At 45.0% G+C, this 16339-nt stretch overlaps 1 protein-coding gene across 7 annotated transcripts in view; it reads left to right on the top strand.

Annotated features, from left to right (window-relative positions):
* Positions 1-16339, top strand: part of LOC137630225 (uncharacterized) — a 105973-nt gene that overhangs the window by 27938 nt on the left and 61696 nt on the right. For 3 of the 7 annotated variants that reach the window (XM_068361679.1, XM_068361683.1, XM_068361684.1), the window contains exon 2: positions 2607-2683. The exons of 2 other annotated variants lie outside the window; for them this stretch is intronic. The gene's annotated coding sequence lies outside the window, so the exon portion shown is untranslated. Of the gene's footprint in view, positions 1-2520; positions 2684-16339 lie in introns of all 7 variants that reach the window. 2 more of the 7 variants (XM_068361682.1, XM_068361681.1) reach the window with 2 other exon arrangements.

Here is a 16339-nt window from a genome sequence, read left to right as displayed (position 1 = left end):
GAAGTCTGTTTTAGTACCAATGTTATCCCAGGTGTAGGAAGAGTACATTCTCCAACCTAGGGTAGGTTAGTGTAGTGAAGGGATGTTATAGACAAACCATCCCAAACTATAAGGAAACAGAATACCCATTATGTCTAAGCTAGGCCAAAGGATGCTCATATCCTTCAGTTCCAAAACTCCAAACACAGGACTAGTCGCTAGACTACAGGGCGAATGGGGTCTCAGACCCCTTCAAGTGCAGTCTAGGGGGGCAAGGCCCCCTATGCCTACCAGCTAGGTCCAGTAGGAGAATACATTCATTCTAAGGGGGGAAGCTGGAGGCACACGACACGTTCTGACCCAAACTCAAACTCATCAGCAATGGTTTGGAAGGGGGACAGAAAACCCTAGCCTAACCTTACCAGAATGACAATTTGCGGCAGGGATGGCTAGGGTTGTAACCTTGAGTTACCCGCAAAGAGAGGAAGAGATTACCTTATACATAAAGGTAACCGGGGATATTGTGTGAAAGTATACAAATGCAACTAGGCTACTAGCCTAGTGGCATAGAGATCGACTACCAGATTCATCGAAACTCTATAGTATACGATCAAGGAAGAGGAAATCATATGCAATCTATATCTTATATGTATAATTGCCTAAAATCTTTATTAATGTTAATAAACACTTGGAACCCATATTATATCATGCATGAAAGTAACCTAAGGCATCTATGCTAGGGGGCCTAGGAGAGATAACGGCTACACTTACGCCGAAACTAATGGATACTAACGGCATAATATAACTAATTCCTAGCAATGAAGAATAAATAGCTAATTCGAGAGAAGCTATAAGACCGGGACAGTCGTTCTGGCTAACTAAATAAAGCCTGCGTTGCAAACGATAGCGCCGAGGCGCCTTCGGTCTAGGCAAGCGCTCTGCCACGAAAGCAAATCCCTATTTATTTCGAGAAAACGTTACTTTACGGCTAGAGCTGCATTTATACGATAAAGGAGGTGAATACTCAACTTTCCAGAGGGAGAAGAAGCTGAAGATTGCTACATGATAACCGATATAGCGAAAGAACTGGGAAAAAACACTTGGTCAGGACGCTACAGCAAAAAGGAATGAAATGGCGGGCGGATGCTACGTCATCCAAGATGGCGACGGGTATGACGTCATCCGAGTGCCTATAACAGTAACGGAGGAGGAGAACTTTGTAACGGCTTCTCCCATATCTTGCCACTTATTCCCCCTCTAAGTGTATATGCTATGTGGGGTGCAGATAGCTATGTGGCGTGTCAAGAATACGTCCCCTGTTATATTGCGAAATCCTGAAAGGCAACTTTAAAGATATTCACGCCAGAAGTTAGAAGTCTGGAGACCATTAGTTTAATTCTCTGGGAATATCCACTGTAGTTAAATATACCCTAGGAAGCTACTGAAGGAACCTTCCATCAGGACGACATGGCCTGAGCCCAAAAATTATTATTATTATTATTATCATTATTATTATTATTATTATTATTATTATTATTATTATTATTATTATTGCTTGCTAATATACAACCCTAGTTGGAAAAACAGGATGCTATAAGCCTGGGGGCCCCAACAGGGAAAATATCCCTGTGAGGAAAGGAAACAAGGAAAATAAAATATTTTAAGAACAGTAACATTAAAATAAATATTTCCTATATAAACTATAAAAACTTTAACAACAAGAAAAAGATAAATTAGATAGAATAGTGTGCCTGAGTGTACCCTCAAGCAATAGAACTCTAACCCAAGACAGTGGAAGACCATGGTACAGACACTATGGTACTACACAAGACTAGAGAACAATGGTTTGATTTTGGAGTGTCCTTTTCGAAGAGCTGCTTACCATAGCTAAAGTCTCTCTTCTACCCTTACCAAGAGGAAAGTAGCCACTGAACAATTACAGTGCAGTAGTTACCCCTTGGCTGAAGAAGAATCTAGTAAAATAATCTGTGTTGTCAGGTGTATGAGGACAGAGGAGAATCTTTAATGAATAGGCCAGACTATTCACTATGTATAGACAAAGGGAAAGTGAACCGTAACCAGAGAGAAGGATCAAATGAAGTTCTGTCTGGCCAGTTAAAGGACCCAATAACTCTAGCAGTAGTATCTCAATGGGTTGCTGATGCCCTGGCCAACCTACTACCTATAGGCTACATATCAGTTTATGGAGATCAGTGTTACTGTATGGATATGATTTGTGGTTTAACAATGAAACAGGATTATAAATGAAACTATAAGAGATTACTTGAGTGCCATATGTGGATGTCATCATGGTGTTGGGTAGATGGAGATGGTTTGGACAAGCTCTTCTCACTCTAGAGAGATTAGTTCACCAAACTTTTAACTGGCTCCACAAGGCACTAGGAGAGTTGGAAGACCCAGACCTACATGGTTGAGGACTATGAAACTTAGAGTAGGAGATGATGAATGGAGAAGTATTGAATTAAAAGTTCAAGATAGAGACAACTGGGGAAATCTAACATAGCCTCTTTGCATCAACAGGCATAGGAGGAGGAGATGATGTTGAAGCTCTTATGGGAAATGTAACTGCTCTTATTTCAGGCATCTTTTATTTTCTGTATGATAAGGGTATGTAATGGGCACTAAGGCAGATGGTGAGCTTGTTTGGATGTTGAGCCTTCACTTGGAATCCACCCTAATGCAAGTAAGAATGCCTTTGAAGTTGAGTACTTGTTGATATATATGATGATTTATTGAAGTTTTGATACTATGCAACTCTTGATGTTCATATCACTTTACCCCTGGTAAAAGTATTCTGTAGAAGTGAACTTAAGGCCTTGCCTCTTTATGAGTTGGCTGAACTGTTCACAAATAATTAACTTTGATGTCTTGCTATTACTTACAGTAATTGTATCTTGAAAGAGGAAGGGGAGACCTCTGTATGGAGACTTCCTCCCACCATGGAAGACTCCCATATAAATGACTTGGAAGTTTGCATCTGTATAGGAAAATATAAAGATTTTTATACAATTTGTATTTTTCATAACTATCAAAACAATCATCCAAGGTCCTGCCTTAACTGCCCCACAAATCTTTGACCATGACGCTTTGAATCAAAGCATTATGCATCATGCGCAGTAGTTACTTAGCAACAAAGCATGAGCTAGGAGAACATATATAAATAACTTTAGTTTATATAGCTAGGAAAAATACACATTGTATAAAATTTGTAGTGATTGTTTTATTGCTTGTTCCTTCACTAACAAAGCTTACGTTATTTTTATGGATATTCTTTCAGCGAAGCTGGAAGGTAGCCATTAGACTTTTAATGTGAGGTGGTAACTCTACCTAACCACTGTAGTGGGTAGCTAGGAGGTGGCTGGGTGGGTACCCAGTCACCTATATCTACACGCATCTCGGTGAGCTACGTCACTTTTTTTACTTCTGCTGGTAGAGAACGGACGTGTCTGCTCTCTCTTCCTTTCAAGGCATAGCCATACAGAGTGATCACTTAATATTCAACCTTTTCCTTTTTCAGGTGTGAATTTGTTTCTCTCTTGACACTCCCATGCGTACCTGTCCTGGTCGCAAGGGTCGCCCTTGCTGCACTTTCACGTCATCGGTTGATACCGACCCTGCACTCTCTGTGCCCAATCTGTAGGGAATGTCGCTGCAAGCAGGGTTTGCCCTGCAACGAGTGTTTCTTTTCCTCTCCTAATGTTCTATAACCTTTAAATAAAAAATATATCTTACTAAAAAGCATACTGCTCCTCTTGTTTAGGACTCCGTGCATAGCACTAAGGAGAGAGACGAGGAACCCAAGGAAAGATAATAGGGAAATTTGAGGTTCTAGCTGGGTCCCCTTGCTCTATATGAAATCAAGGGGTAGTGCCCAGTGCCCAGTTCTCTTGACTTTACCTTTTGCTCAGATTTATGGGTATTCCAACGTTTTATCTTTTTGTGTAGTGAACGTTGGAGTGTAGTTGGCATTAGGACACTAGGCAGTCTGTATGCTACATCTGGCCACAGTCTGCAAACTACTACAAAATTTTTGGTGCCCAGACCCAGGAAACACCAAGCTTTAGGCATGACATAGTCATCGACCAAGAGTCAAAAAGCTAAGAGGAGCCTTAGTCGGGATGTGGAGGACCTCATCTCGATTGTCAGTGGCCTGCCAACTCGGTTGAAGTCCCTGACACTTCAGGTGGTGGTGCTAAAGAGTGTTGAGCCTTCACTAACATGCCACGTTGCCATTGGGGTCACAACCACAGTGACTACTGGTGCTCTTTCTACGTCCCCTGCTTGGCGTGCTCCTTCTACGTCCCCTGCTTGGCCGAACGTCTATGTTCTGGCCATTCCTGTTAATGGAGCTGGGCCAGTAATTGGAAGTCTCCAGTCCTCCTGCTTGGAGTGGACTTCTTGTTTCAGCAGCTACCCTTTTAGTCCGCCAGAAACTTCAGCCAGTGGACTAGGGGAGCAGTTCTTGGGTGACTGAGTGATACCCAGCAGACCGGAAAAGGCTCCAGCAGCTACGGCTGAGGTAAACTGTTAATGTTTCACACGATTGAAACTGCATTAAGTTTCGAACAAATGCAATGGAAAAACTTGTGGTTGAAAATTTGATTTCCAAGATTGTCATGGTAAAAGCTGATACAGTTCCTTTATTTGTTACCATGTCCTGAGAGAAGGGGGAAACATGGTCTTCGGGACATAGATGTATTGATGATACTGACAAGTGTGGTGCAAAAACTACCTGCAGAATCAGATACTGATGTATTTTAGAGCTGGAAATAACAGAGACATGTCATTGTTACAGCTATCTCGACATCTAGAACAAACACAGCAGGGTTTGAGTGAAGCTGTTATGACATGTCATGCCCTGTCAACAGGCTGCAACTTCACATCTGCATTTTACAGGTAAGGGAAGGTGGGCATACTGTCAAAGCTTGAAAAGGACACGAGTGCAGTGCATAAAGTTGCATGAAGACATTGATGTGAAATCAGTCATTCCATATGTCTGTGGTATATACAAAGAAGAAAACATCAATGACGTTCGATTTTGTTTCATTTTTTAAATATTAAACTTAGCCGGTGAATATATAATAGCTGACGTCTCGGACGGCTCGACAGAAACACAAAAACTCGCGAGCGATCGCCATGAAGGTTGCGGGTGTGCCCACCAGCGCCAACTATCGGCCAGATACCGCATATACATGTAAACAGCCTCAGTTCTTCTCTGTCGGTCTTGTCGACAAGTTGATTCCGTTACTCGCTGTTGACCTGGAGTTTTCGTCATTCTTGGTGAAGTACTTCTTTTTGGTTTTGAGCTTTCGCAGTGACAGGTGTTTTTCTCTTCAATTAAAACTCTTGAACCCTTTTTTGGATAGCGTTTATTGTTGATAACTTTGGATTGTTTTTGGATTTTCTTTGACTTTTCAAAATGGCTGACCCTTCTCCTATCCCTGGACCTAAATTTCGTAAATGTAATGCTAGGGATTGTAACAAACGTCTTCCCAAGGCCTCTCTCGACCCACATACCGTGTGTTCTAATTGCTGGGGTAAAACCTGCCAATTAGGAGATCGGTGTGATGAGTGCGTGGTACTTTCGGAATTCGACTGGCTAGAGTTTGATAAATATTCTCGTAAGCTTGAGAGAGATAGGGTGAGGAGAAGCTACTCTAGGTCGTTGGATTTTTCCTCCTCCCATGCCCCTGAACCTAATCCTTCCCCTGTAGTAGTTGTTCCTGAACCCTCTACTAGCACTCATGAACCATCCATACGGGATATGTTGCTTGCCATTCAAGCTTTGGGCGAGAGAGTTGAGTCTAGCATCGGACCGTAATCAACTCATGGCGGATGTGAATGTGTTAAAGTGTCAGAGTGCCACATTAGAAAATCGTGGGGATAAAGTGATTAGTGCGCAAAGTGTTTTTAGTGTTGCAACCGAGGGTTCGTCTGTTCGTGCTTGTCGTTCTCCTAGTCCGAGACCTCTTTCAGGCTCCCATGCACCAGGGAGAAGTAATGTCGTAGGACTTATGGGGACGAGAGGCTTTAACCAACGAACAGACGTTCCCTCTATAGTATCGGGCGTGTCTCGTCAAGACCGCCCCTACCATAAGACGAGCGAGGCTGTTTTCTCCTCGTCATCCGAAGGCTTCTCGCGAAAGAAACCTTGGAGCAAAGTTTCTAGACCCTTAAAGCGGAAGTCAGTCCCTTCAGGTCAGGTCCAGCGTCCTGGCTGTAGCCATTGGGACAGCTCTGACCCTGTGCAGTCATCGGAAGACTGCTCGCCGCTTAAACGAAAGCGTAACACGGGCTCCGAGAGTCTCGGTAAAGGCAATGTTTTGCCGTCACAGACGTTACCATCGTCTCGGCCCGTACCGACTCCCGTTGATCCTAAATGGGTTGTCCTGCAGGATATGCAGAATAAGCTCGCCTCCCTTATGGAGCAGTATACCGTTGAGCAGGTTCACGATGATCCTCGCCGTTACGCTGATCGAGATCCTGGCCATCAGCCGCCCAAACGAGCCTTTACTCGTCCTGTTGACGTTACGAAACGTGATGTCGGTAGTTTGTCACGTCAGTCACGTGACTTGGAGCCTCACTCGATGCAGTCCCGTGTTGACTTTCAGCCGCTGCCGCAGTCTCGTGTTGACGTTCAGCCGCTGCCGCAAGCTCGTGTTGACGTTTAGGACGTTCGCCAACCAGCTCAGTTGCCTTGTTTTGACGTTGAGCGTCAAGCACCGCAGTCAAGGGTTGTTTTAACTGCTCAATCTAGGCAGTCAAGGCAGTCTCGACTTGACGTCGAGCATCCTCCCACTCCTGTTGTTGTTGCTGGTCAGTCCTTTCAGCAGTTACATGACGTAGCTTCCTTGACTGCTACTGATGCTCCTTTGCGTGTGGACTTTGCTTGTCAAGCATTGCCACCGCGGCAGGTCTCTCCCTTGCTTGAGACTCATCAATTGTCGGACGAGGTTCCTTCAGATGAGGATGTTGCTGATCCTCCACCTACTGATAATCCTTTGGATGTTTTGTCAGACGTTGAAGAGCCTAAGGCTGCGCAACCTTCTATGGATTTTAAGAAAATCATGATGATTTTTAAGGATCTTTTCCCAGACCATTTTGTTACTGCTGCTCCTCGTTCGCCTCCGTCAGAGTTTGCGCTAGGCTTAGCTGCGGCCAAGCCTTCTTTTACTAAGCTAGTGCTCTCTCGCTCTTCTAAGAGTGCTTTACGTCTACCAGGCGACTGGTTGGTTACCAGGAGGAGTTTGGGGAAGACGGCCTTTGCCTTCCCTCCTTTTAAACTAGCTTCTAGAGCGAGCGTCTGGTATGACACGGGAGAAGTTCTCGGCTTGGGAGTCCCTGCCTCTGCCCATGGTGACTTCTCAAGCCTCGTAGACTCTCCCCGTCGCCTGGCCATGAGACGCTCTAAAATTTGTTGGTCCTCCTCGGACCTTGACCATCTCCTTAAAGGGGTTTACAGGGCCTTCGAAGTTTTTAACTTTTTAGATTGGTCTCTAGGAGCATTAAGCAGGAAGATCTCGTCTGCCGACCAGGATGTTTCCGTGCTTATTATGTCTTGTATGGACAAAGCCATCCGCGATGGCTCCAATGAGCTCGCCGCCACCTTTACGTCTGGAGTCCTGAAGAAGAGGGAAACCCTTTGCTCTTTCCTTTCAGCAGGAGTTACTCCCTGTCAAAGATCGGAGCTTCTCTTTGCCCCCTTATCGGCTGCCTTGTTTCCTCAACAGCTGATCAAGGACATTGCTGCTTCGCTTGTACAGAAGGATACACATGACCTGATGGCTACTTCTGCTCGCAAGGTAGCTCCTTCTTCATCTTTTGTTGTGAGGCCCAGAATCGATACTCCTGCATCTAGGTTTATCCCGCCTTTTCGTGGCAGAGCCCCCAGCAGGGGAGGCGCTCGTGCCGACGGAAAGAGAGGCAAGAGGAGAGGATCCAAGTCCTCCCGTGGCAGAGTCTGACTGCCCACGTCCTCAGACAGCGGTAGGGGCCAGACTGAACAACTTCTGGCAGGCCTGGGACAAGAGGGGTGCAGACCAAGAGTCTGTGTTGTTGCTCAAGGAGGGGTACAAAATACCTTTTGTACGCAGACCTCCTCTAGTAACAGTTCCTCTAGACCTCTCTCCCAGGTATCGAGAGGAGTCAAGGAGACAAGCTCTACATCAGCAGGTGTCTCTGTTGCTAGAGAAGGGAGCGGTGGTGAAAGTCTCGGACCTTCAATCACCGGGATTTTACAACCGTCTCTTCCTAGTCCCAAAGCATACGGGAGGTTGGAGGCCAGTGCTGGACGTCAGTGCGCTCAACGTTTTTGTTACAAAAACAAAATTTACGATGGAGACCACGAAGTCCGTCCTAGCAGCGGTCAGAGAGGGAGACTGGATGGTCTCTCTCGACCTGCAGGATGCGTACTTAAACATTCTTATTCACCCAGATTCTCAACCGTATCTGAGGTTTGTTTACAGGAATGTGGTGTACCAGTTTCGAGCACTGTGCTTCGGCCTCAGCCCTGCTCCTCTCGTGTTTACGAGGCTCATGAGGAATGTGGCAAAATTCCTTCATTTATCGGGAATTCGAGCCTCCCTGTACTTGGACGACTGGCTTCTCAGAGCATCGTCCCGTCATCGCTGTCTGCAGGACCTTCACTGGACGTTGGGTCTGGCAAAGGAGTTGGGACTGTTGGTAAACTTAGAAAAGTCTCAACTGATTCCATCCCAGACGATTCTCTATTTGGGGATGGAGATTCGCAGTCTAGTTTTTCGGGCTTTCCCGTCTGCCACCCGAATAGAGCAAGCCCTGCTCAAAGTCCGACTCATGCTGAAAAAAGACCGTTGTTCAGTAAGAGGTTGGATGAGCCTCGTAGGGACTCAGTCATCCCTGGAGCAGTTTGTCTCGCTAGGGAGACTTCACCTTCGCCTTCTCCAGTTCCATCTAGACTCACACTGGAACAAGAGCAAGACTTTAGAAGCTGTGTCAATCCCGGTCTCCGAGCCAGTAAAAGCATGCCTGAACTGGTGGGACAGCAACATAAGTCTGAGAGAGGGTCTGTCCCTGGCAGTCAAGAACCCAAACCACGTGTTGTTCTCAGACGCGTCGGATTTGGGTTGGGGAGCGACTCTGGACGGTCGGGAATGTTCGGGTCTTTGGACGTCGGATCAGAAGAGCATGCACATCAACGGCAAGGAGCTGTTAGCGGTTCACTTGGCCTTGATGAGTTTCGAGAGCATTCTTCGAAACAAAGTGGTAGAGGTCAATTCAGACAACACCACAGCATTGGCGTACATCTCCAAGCAAGGAGGCACTCACTCCCACACACTGTTCGTCATCGCAAGGGACCTCCTCATCTGGTCAAAAAATCGAGGCATCTCCCTGTTGACAAGATTCATCCAGGGGGACTTGAACGTCTTGGCAGACTGTCTCAGTCGGAGAGGTCAGGTGATCCCCACGGAATGGACCCTCCACAAGGACGTGTGCAAGAGTCTTTGGGTGACTTGGGGTCAACCCTCCATAGACCTCTTTGCCACCTCGTTGACCAAAAGGCTCCCGACCTATTGCTCGCCAGTCCCAGATCCAGAGGCGACCCACATAGATGCGTTTCTACTGGACTGGTCTCACCTGGACGCGTACGCATTCCCACCGTTCAAGATCGTCAACAAGGTACTGCAGAAGTTCGCCTTTCACGAAGGGACAAGGTTGACGTTGGTTGCTCCCCTCTGGCCCGCGAGAGAGTGGTTCACAGAGGTACTTCAATGGCTGGTAGACGTTCCAAGGAGTCTTCCTCTAAGGATGGATCTCTTACGGCAGCCCCACATAAGGGATCTTCATCAAAGCCTCCCCGCACTTCGTCTGACTGCCTTCAGACTATCGAAAGACTCTCAAGAGCTCGAGGCTTTTCGAAGGAGGCAGCCAGAGCGATTGCGAGAGCTAGGAGAGCTTCTACCATCAAAGTATACCAGTCGAAGTGGGAAGTCTTTAGAGACTGGTGCAAGTCATCATCCATTTCCTCTTCCAGTACCTCTGTAGCCCAAATAGCAGACTTTCTCCTACATCTGAGAAATGTTCGCTCCCTCTCAGCGCCCACTATTAAGGGCTACAGGAGCATGTTGGCGTCTGTATTCAGACATAGAGGCTTAGATCTTTCCAATAATAAAGATCTCCAAGATCTCCTTAAGTCTTTCGAGACCTCTAAGGAGCGTCGTATGGCAACTCCTGGATGGAACTTAGACGTGGTCCTAAGGTTCCTAATGTCCGACAGGTTTGAGCCATTACATTCAGCCTCCCTGAAGGATATCACCCTCAAGACGCTTTTCTTAGTGTGCTTGGCTTCGGCTAAAAGGGTCAGTGAGATCCATGCCTTCAGTAGGAACATCGGCTTTAATACAGATAAAGCCACATGTTCACTTCAGCTTGGTTTCTTGGCCAAAAATGAACTGCCTTCTCGTCCTTGGCCTAAGTCATTTGATATACCTTGCCTATCAGAGATCGTAGGCAACGAGCTTGAAAGAGTACTGTGTCCAGTTAGAGCTCTTAAGTTTTATTTAGCTCGTACCAAATCCTTACGAGGTGGATCTGAGGCCTTGTGGTGCTCAGTTAAGAAGCCATCATTGCCTATGTATAAAAATGCTTTGTCGTATTTTATTAGATTTTTAATCCGAGAGGCTCATTCTCACTTGAGTGAAAAAGACCGTTGCTTGCTTAAGGTTAAGACGCACGAAGTAAGAGCTATAGCAACTTCCGTGGCCTTTAAGCAAAACAGATCTCTGCGAAGTATTATGGACGCGACCTTTTGGAGAAGCAAGTCGGTATTCGCTTCATTTTACTTAAAAGATGTCCAGACTCTTTATGAGGACTGCTACACACTGGGTCCATTCGTTGCAGCGAGTGCAGTAGTGGGTGAGGGTTCTACCACTACATTCCCTTAATTCCAATATCCTTTTAATCTTTCTCTTGAAATGTTTTTAATCTTGTTTTGGGTTGTACGGAAGGCTAAGAAGCCTTTCGCATCCTGTTTGATTTGGCGGGTGGTCAAATGTCATTTCTTGAGAGCGCCCAGATTAAGGGTTTTGATGAGGTCCTGTTGTATGGGTTGTCGCCCTGGATACTTCAGCTCCTGGGAGTCTTTCAGCATCCTGAGAGGATGGCTGGGCTTCGTGAGGAAAGCGGACTAACAAGGCAGAGTAATCGTCAGAGTCAGCTTCCTTACCAGGTACCTATATTTATTTGGGTTTTGTTATGATATAACTGTCAAAAACTCTAAGCATATACGCCTATATTGTATTAATACTGGTCTCTACCCACCACCATGGGTGTGAATCAGCTATTATATATTCACCGGCTAAGTTTAATATTTAAAAATGATATTTTGATTATAAAATAAATTTTTGAATATACTTACCCGGTGAATATATAAATTATAGGCCCTCCCTTCCTCCCCGATAGAGACCCAGCGGAATGAGAAGAACTGAGGCTGTTTACATGTATATGCGGTATCTGGCCGATAGTTGGCGCTGGTGGGCACACCCGCAACCTTCATGGCGATCGCTCGCGAGTTTTTGTGTTTCTGTCGCGCCGTCCGAGACGTCAGCTATTATATATTCACCGGGTAAGTATATTCAAAAATTTATTTTATAATCAAAATATCATTTTTAATGAAATAATAAAATTGAAGTCACAAACATCTTGTAAGACTGCTTCATTGCCACTGCGTGACTAAGTATTGAAACTTCATGTTAAGCATGACCATTATGTCAACATTCTGTGGAATAGGGCTGGTACAGATAAAGATGTTAAACCTCTTTACTATGGCTGGCAAGAGAAAGATGGAACTTCATTCCACTTTGGTACGATGGAAACTGCCTTCCAGAGTCGATTGTTAGAAAATATATGCAAGAGGATAAAGAACAAATTCCAGACACTGATGTTGCTTTTGATGAAATATATTCTGAGGAAGAGAACTGGAGTGGAATTAGGGGATATGAATATGACAGTGATGAATGAGATGTTCGAAACATTAGAATGTGACATCATTGCATCAATTAGTTTAGTTTTAATATTGACAAAGAATATAGATAAAGCCATGGAGTAAATATTGTCAATTTCATCCAATACAAATAATTTGCTCTTTTAGTTAACAGAATGTCCTGTGTTTGTAGACAGGTTTCTGTTGGGAAAGCCAGAATGTGTATTGGAAGTGTCAATAACAGATTATTAATGGGCTTCTGGTGGGGGAAAAGTACAGGATAAAATTTTGGGTAATGGTGTTTTTGAAGACTAATCTTTCAATTGCACCAAGTTTCATCCATTCCTCTCTGCATGATTAACCATTTATTTTGGGCCCCCTAAAACAAGTCTGTCTGGGTTAATGTACAAGATAGAACCTTGGCATGATCATTTCTGGGCCCCAGTTCATTCATTCCTTACAATACATGAATAAAAGTCCTCTACAGGTGGGAGGGGTCATTATGGGCTTCTGGCAAGGGGGGGCATTGGGTAAAATCTCTGGCATTGGTGTTTTTGAAGTTAAAATGCTAATCTTTCAGTTGCACTAAGTTTCAGCCATTCCTCTCCGCATGATTAACCATGTATTTTGGACCCCCTTGAAATCTTCTGTCTGGAGCAACATATACAGAATCAAACTTCTGGCATGATCTTTTCTGAAGCCTAGTCCATACCACAAACCTATTAAAATAGGTTTCATCCATTCCTCATAATACATGATGAAAGTGAATTTTGTGGTTCTTGATGTAGTCCTCATGCCTAAAAGTACAAGACACAGCCAGCCAGAAGTCCATTTCACTGAAACATGCATAAAGTCTTATCAGTTCAGATAATCAAATCTTTTTTCCTCTCCGCTTGATTAAAGTGCCCGTAGCTGCCAGTCTATAGTCCTAGGCGATGACAGGGAGAGGAAGCTTTCAAGCTTCTTGGGCTTGAGCAGTCTCCCCCTCAGGTGGTTTCTGCTGGACATTCCCCTTCTGGTGGAGGAGTTTCTGACCCTCTTCATCCTGGGCATGCTCCTCCCCCAGCAGTAAGGAGATGCCTCTTCAAACCCTCTGGTTCAGGTCACGATGCCCCTTCGAGGTCTCGTTACGGTCTCGCATTGGGCTTTCGTGACCCGGACCCTTTGGGCTCCCGTTGCGTTGCAAATCAGGACCTTTGGGTCCTCGTCTTGGTAAGTCTTTGGGCTCTGGTTATGGTTGAGCCTTCGGATTCTCGTAGTCTGGGATCCTCCAGTCCTCGTCACACTGAGCCTTCGGGTTCTCATGATTCTGAGCCTTCGAGCTCCTGTTATATTGAGCCTTCGGGCTCCCGTTATATTGAGCCTTCGGGTTCTAATAACTTCTGACCTTCGAGTCCTAGTCACTTGAGCCCTTGGGTTCTCGTTGCGCTGAGCCCTCGGGCTCTCGCAACCCCGATTACTCTAGTCCTTCAGGCTCTCAAGCCACCTGTCACGGTGAGCCTTCGGGCTCTCATAACCCTCAGACTTCAGTCTCTCTTAACCCTCAGACTTTGGTCTCTTTTAACCCTCAGTCTTCAGTCTCCCGTTGCACTAAGCCCTCGGGCTCTGCGAACCCCAGTTACGTTGAGCCTTCGGGCTCTCGTGACATCCGTTACATTGAGCTTTCGGGCTCTCGTGACATCCGTTACATTGAGCTTTCGGGCTCTCGTGACATCCGTTACATTGAGCTTTCGGGCTCTCGTGACATCAGTTACATTGAGCCTTCGGGCTCTCGTGGCATCAGTTACATTGAGCCTTCGGGCTCTCATGACATCCATTACATTGAGCCCTCAGGCTCGTAACCAGGAGTCTTCAGCCTCTTCTTCCTTCTCTCACACACCCTTCCAAATTCTGTCACTAATCGGCCAAGCTTCCGCGTCTGCAACCAGTACAGTATCATCCGCAAACAACAACTGATTTACCTCCCATTCATGGTCATTCTCGTCTACCAGTTTCAATCCTTGTCCTAGCACTCTAGCATTCACTTCTCTCACCACTCCATCAACATGCAAGTTGAACAACCACGGTGACATCACACATCCCTGTCTCAGCCCCACTCTCATCGGAAACCAATCGCTCACTTCATTTCCTATCCTAATACATGCTTTACTACCTTTGTAGAAACTTGTCACTGCTTGCAACAACCTTCCACCAACTCCATAAAACCTCATCACATTCCAAATTGCTTCCCTATCAACTCTACCATATGCTTTCTCCAGATCCATAAACGCAACATACACCTCCTTACCTTTTGCTACATATTTCTCGCATATCTGCCCAACTGTAAAAATCTGATTCATACAACCCCTACCTCTTCTAAAACCACCCTGTACTTCTAAGATGGCATTCTCTGTTTTATCCTTAATCCTATTAATCAGTACTCTACCATACACTTTTCCAACTACACTCAACTAACTAATACCTCTTGAATTACAACACTCATGCACTTCTCCCTTACCCTTATATAGTGGTACAATACATGCACAAACCCTATCTACTGGTACCATTGACAACACAAAACACACATTAAACAATCTCACCAACCATTCAAGTACAGTCACACCCCCTTCCTTCAACATCTCAGCTCTCACACCATCCATACCAGATGCTTTTCCTACTCTCATTTCATCTAGTGCTCTCCTCACTTCCTCTTGTAATCTCTCTCTCATTCTCATCTCCCATCACCGGCACCTCAACACCTGCAACAGCAATTCTATCTGCCTCCCTATTATCCTCAACATTCAGTAAACTTTCAAAATATTCCGCCCACCTTTTCCTTGCCTCCTCTCCTTTTAACAACCTTCCATTTCCATCTTTCACTGACTCTTCAATTCCTGAACCAGCCTTCCTTACTCTCTTCACTTCTTTCCAAAACTACTTCTTATTCTTTTCATATGAATGACCCAATCCCTGACCCCACCTCGGGTCAGCTGCCCTCTTTGCCTCGCTTACCTTGCGCTTTACTTCCACATTTTTCTCTCTATATCTTTCATACTTCTCTACACTATTACTCTGCAGCCATTCTTCAAAAGCCCTCTTTTTCTCTTTTACTTTTACCTTCACTCCTTCATTCCACCATTCACTGGCCTTCCTCATGCTGCCTCCAACAAACTTCTGCCACACACATCACTTGGAATCCCAACAAAATTTTCTTTTACTAACTTCCACTCCTCCTCTAAATTACCAGTTTCTCTTACTTTCACTTCGTTATATGCCATTTTCAACTTTTCTTTATTTACTTTTTACCCCTGGTTTTATTAGCTCTTCAACCCTCACTAGCTCCCTTTTACATCTACCTACTCTATTCCCCCACTCTTTTGCTACAACTAATTTTCCTTCCACCAAAAAATGGTCAGACATACCGTTAGCCATACCCCTAAACACGTGCACGTCTTTCAATCTTCCAAAAATTCTTTTAGTTATCAACATATAATCCTTTAACGCCCTTTCTACCACTCTTCCATTTGCCACTCTTACCCATGTATACTTGTTTTTATCTTTCTTTTTGAAAAAGCTAGAACTTATCACCATCTCTTGCTCAACACACATATCTACCAGTCTCTCGCCACTCTCATTTTCACCTGGTATGCCATACTTCCTAATGACACCTTCTACCTCTCCAGTGCCCACTCTAGCATTTAAGTCACCCATGACAACTACATAATTCCTTCTACCCAGTCCTTCTACACACCTAGTTAATTCATTCCAGATCTCATTCCGCTTTTCTTCACTTTTCCCACAACCTGGCGCCTTACGCACTGACATGGTAGACATCCTTTATGGGGTGATGTTTTGGCAAACATAAGGGGCAATATTATCTCACCAATTGTAGAGAATGAGGATGTCAGAACTCCTTAATACAGGAGAGCCCACACACTTCCATGTTCAGAAAGGTACCTTGTCATGCATTGACTTCAATTGCAAGGCATAACTGCCTTCTTGATTTTGATTGGAGGACATTAGAGGATTGGCATACTAGTGATCATGCACCAGTCATTATAAACACCAACAAGGGTCCGCCTTTACAAAGATCGCCACGATGGAATCTTGACAAGGCAGACTGGGTTAAATTTTGGGTACTAAGTGAAATCGAAGGGAGTGCAGAACAGTTTGAAAGTATTGATGATGCCATAGACCTACTGAATGGAACTCTCCATACAGCAGGAATCAATTTGATTCCCAAAACCACGGGATTATTCAAACGACGACCAGTCCCGTGGTAGTCTTCAGAATTAACAGTCTTGCACAGACCCGCCCGAAAATCTCTTGACTAGATTGCGTTGACGCCGTACTGATGAAAATTTGATAATACAAAGTGTAGATCACATTTCCGTCGTGCCA

The sequence above is a fragment of the Palaemon carinicauda genome, chromosome 38 (genome assembly GCF_036898095.1).
Source record: "Palaemon carinicauda isolate YSFRI2023 chromosome 38, ASM3689809v2, whole genome shotgun sequence".
NCBI classification, from domain to species: domain Eukaryota; kingdom Metazoa; phylum Arthropoda; class Malacostraca; order Decapoda; family Palaemonidae; genus Palaemon; species Palaemon carinicauda.
Note: the sequence above shows the minus strand (reverse complement) of the source record. Positions and strands in the feature narration are given on the sequence as shown.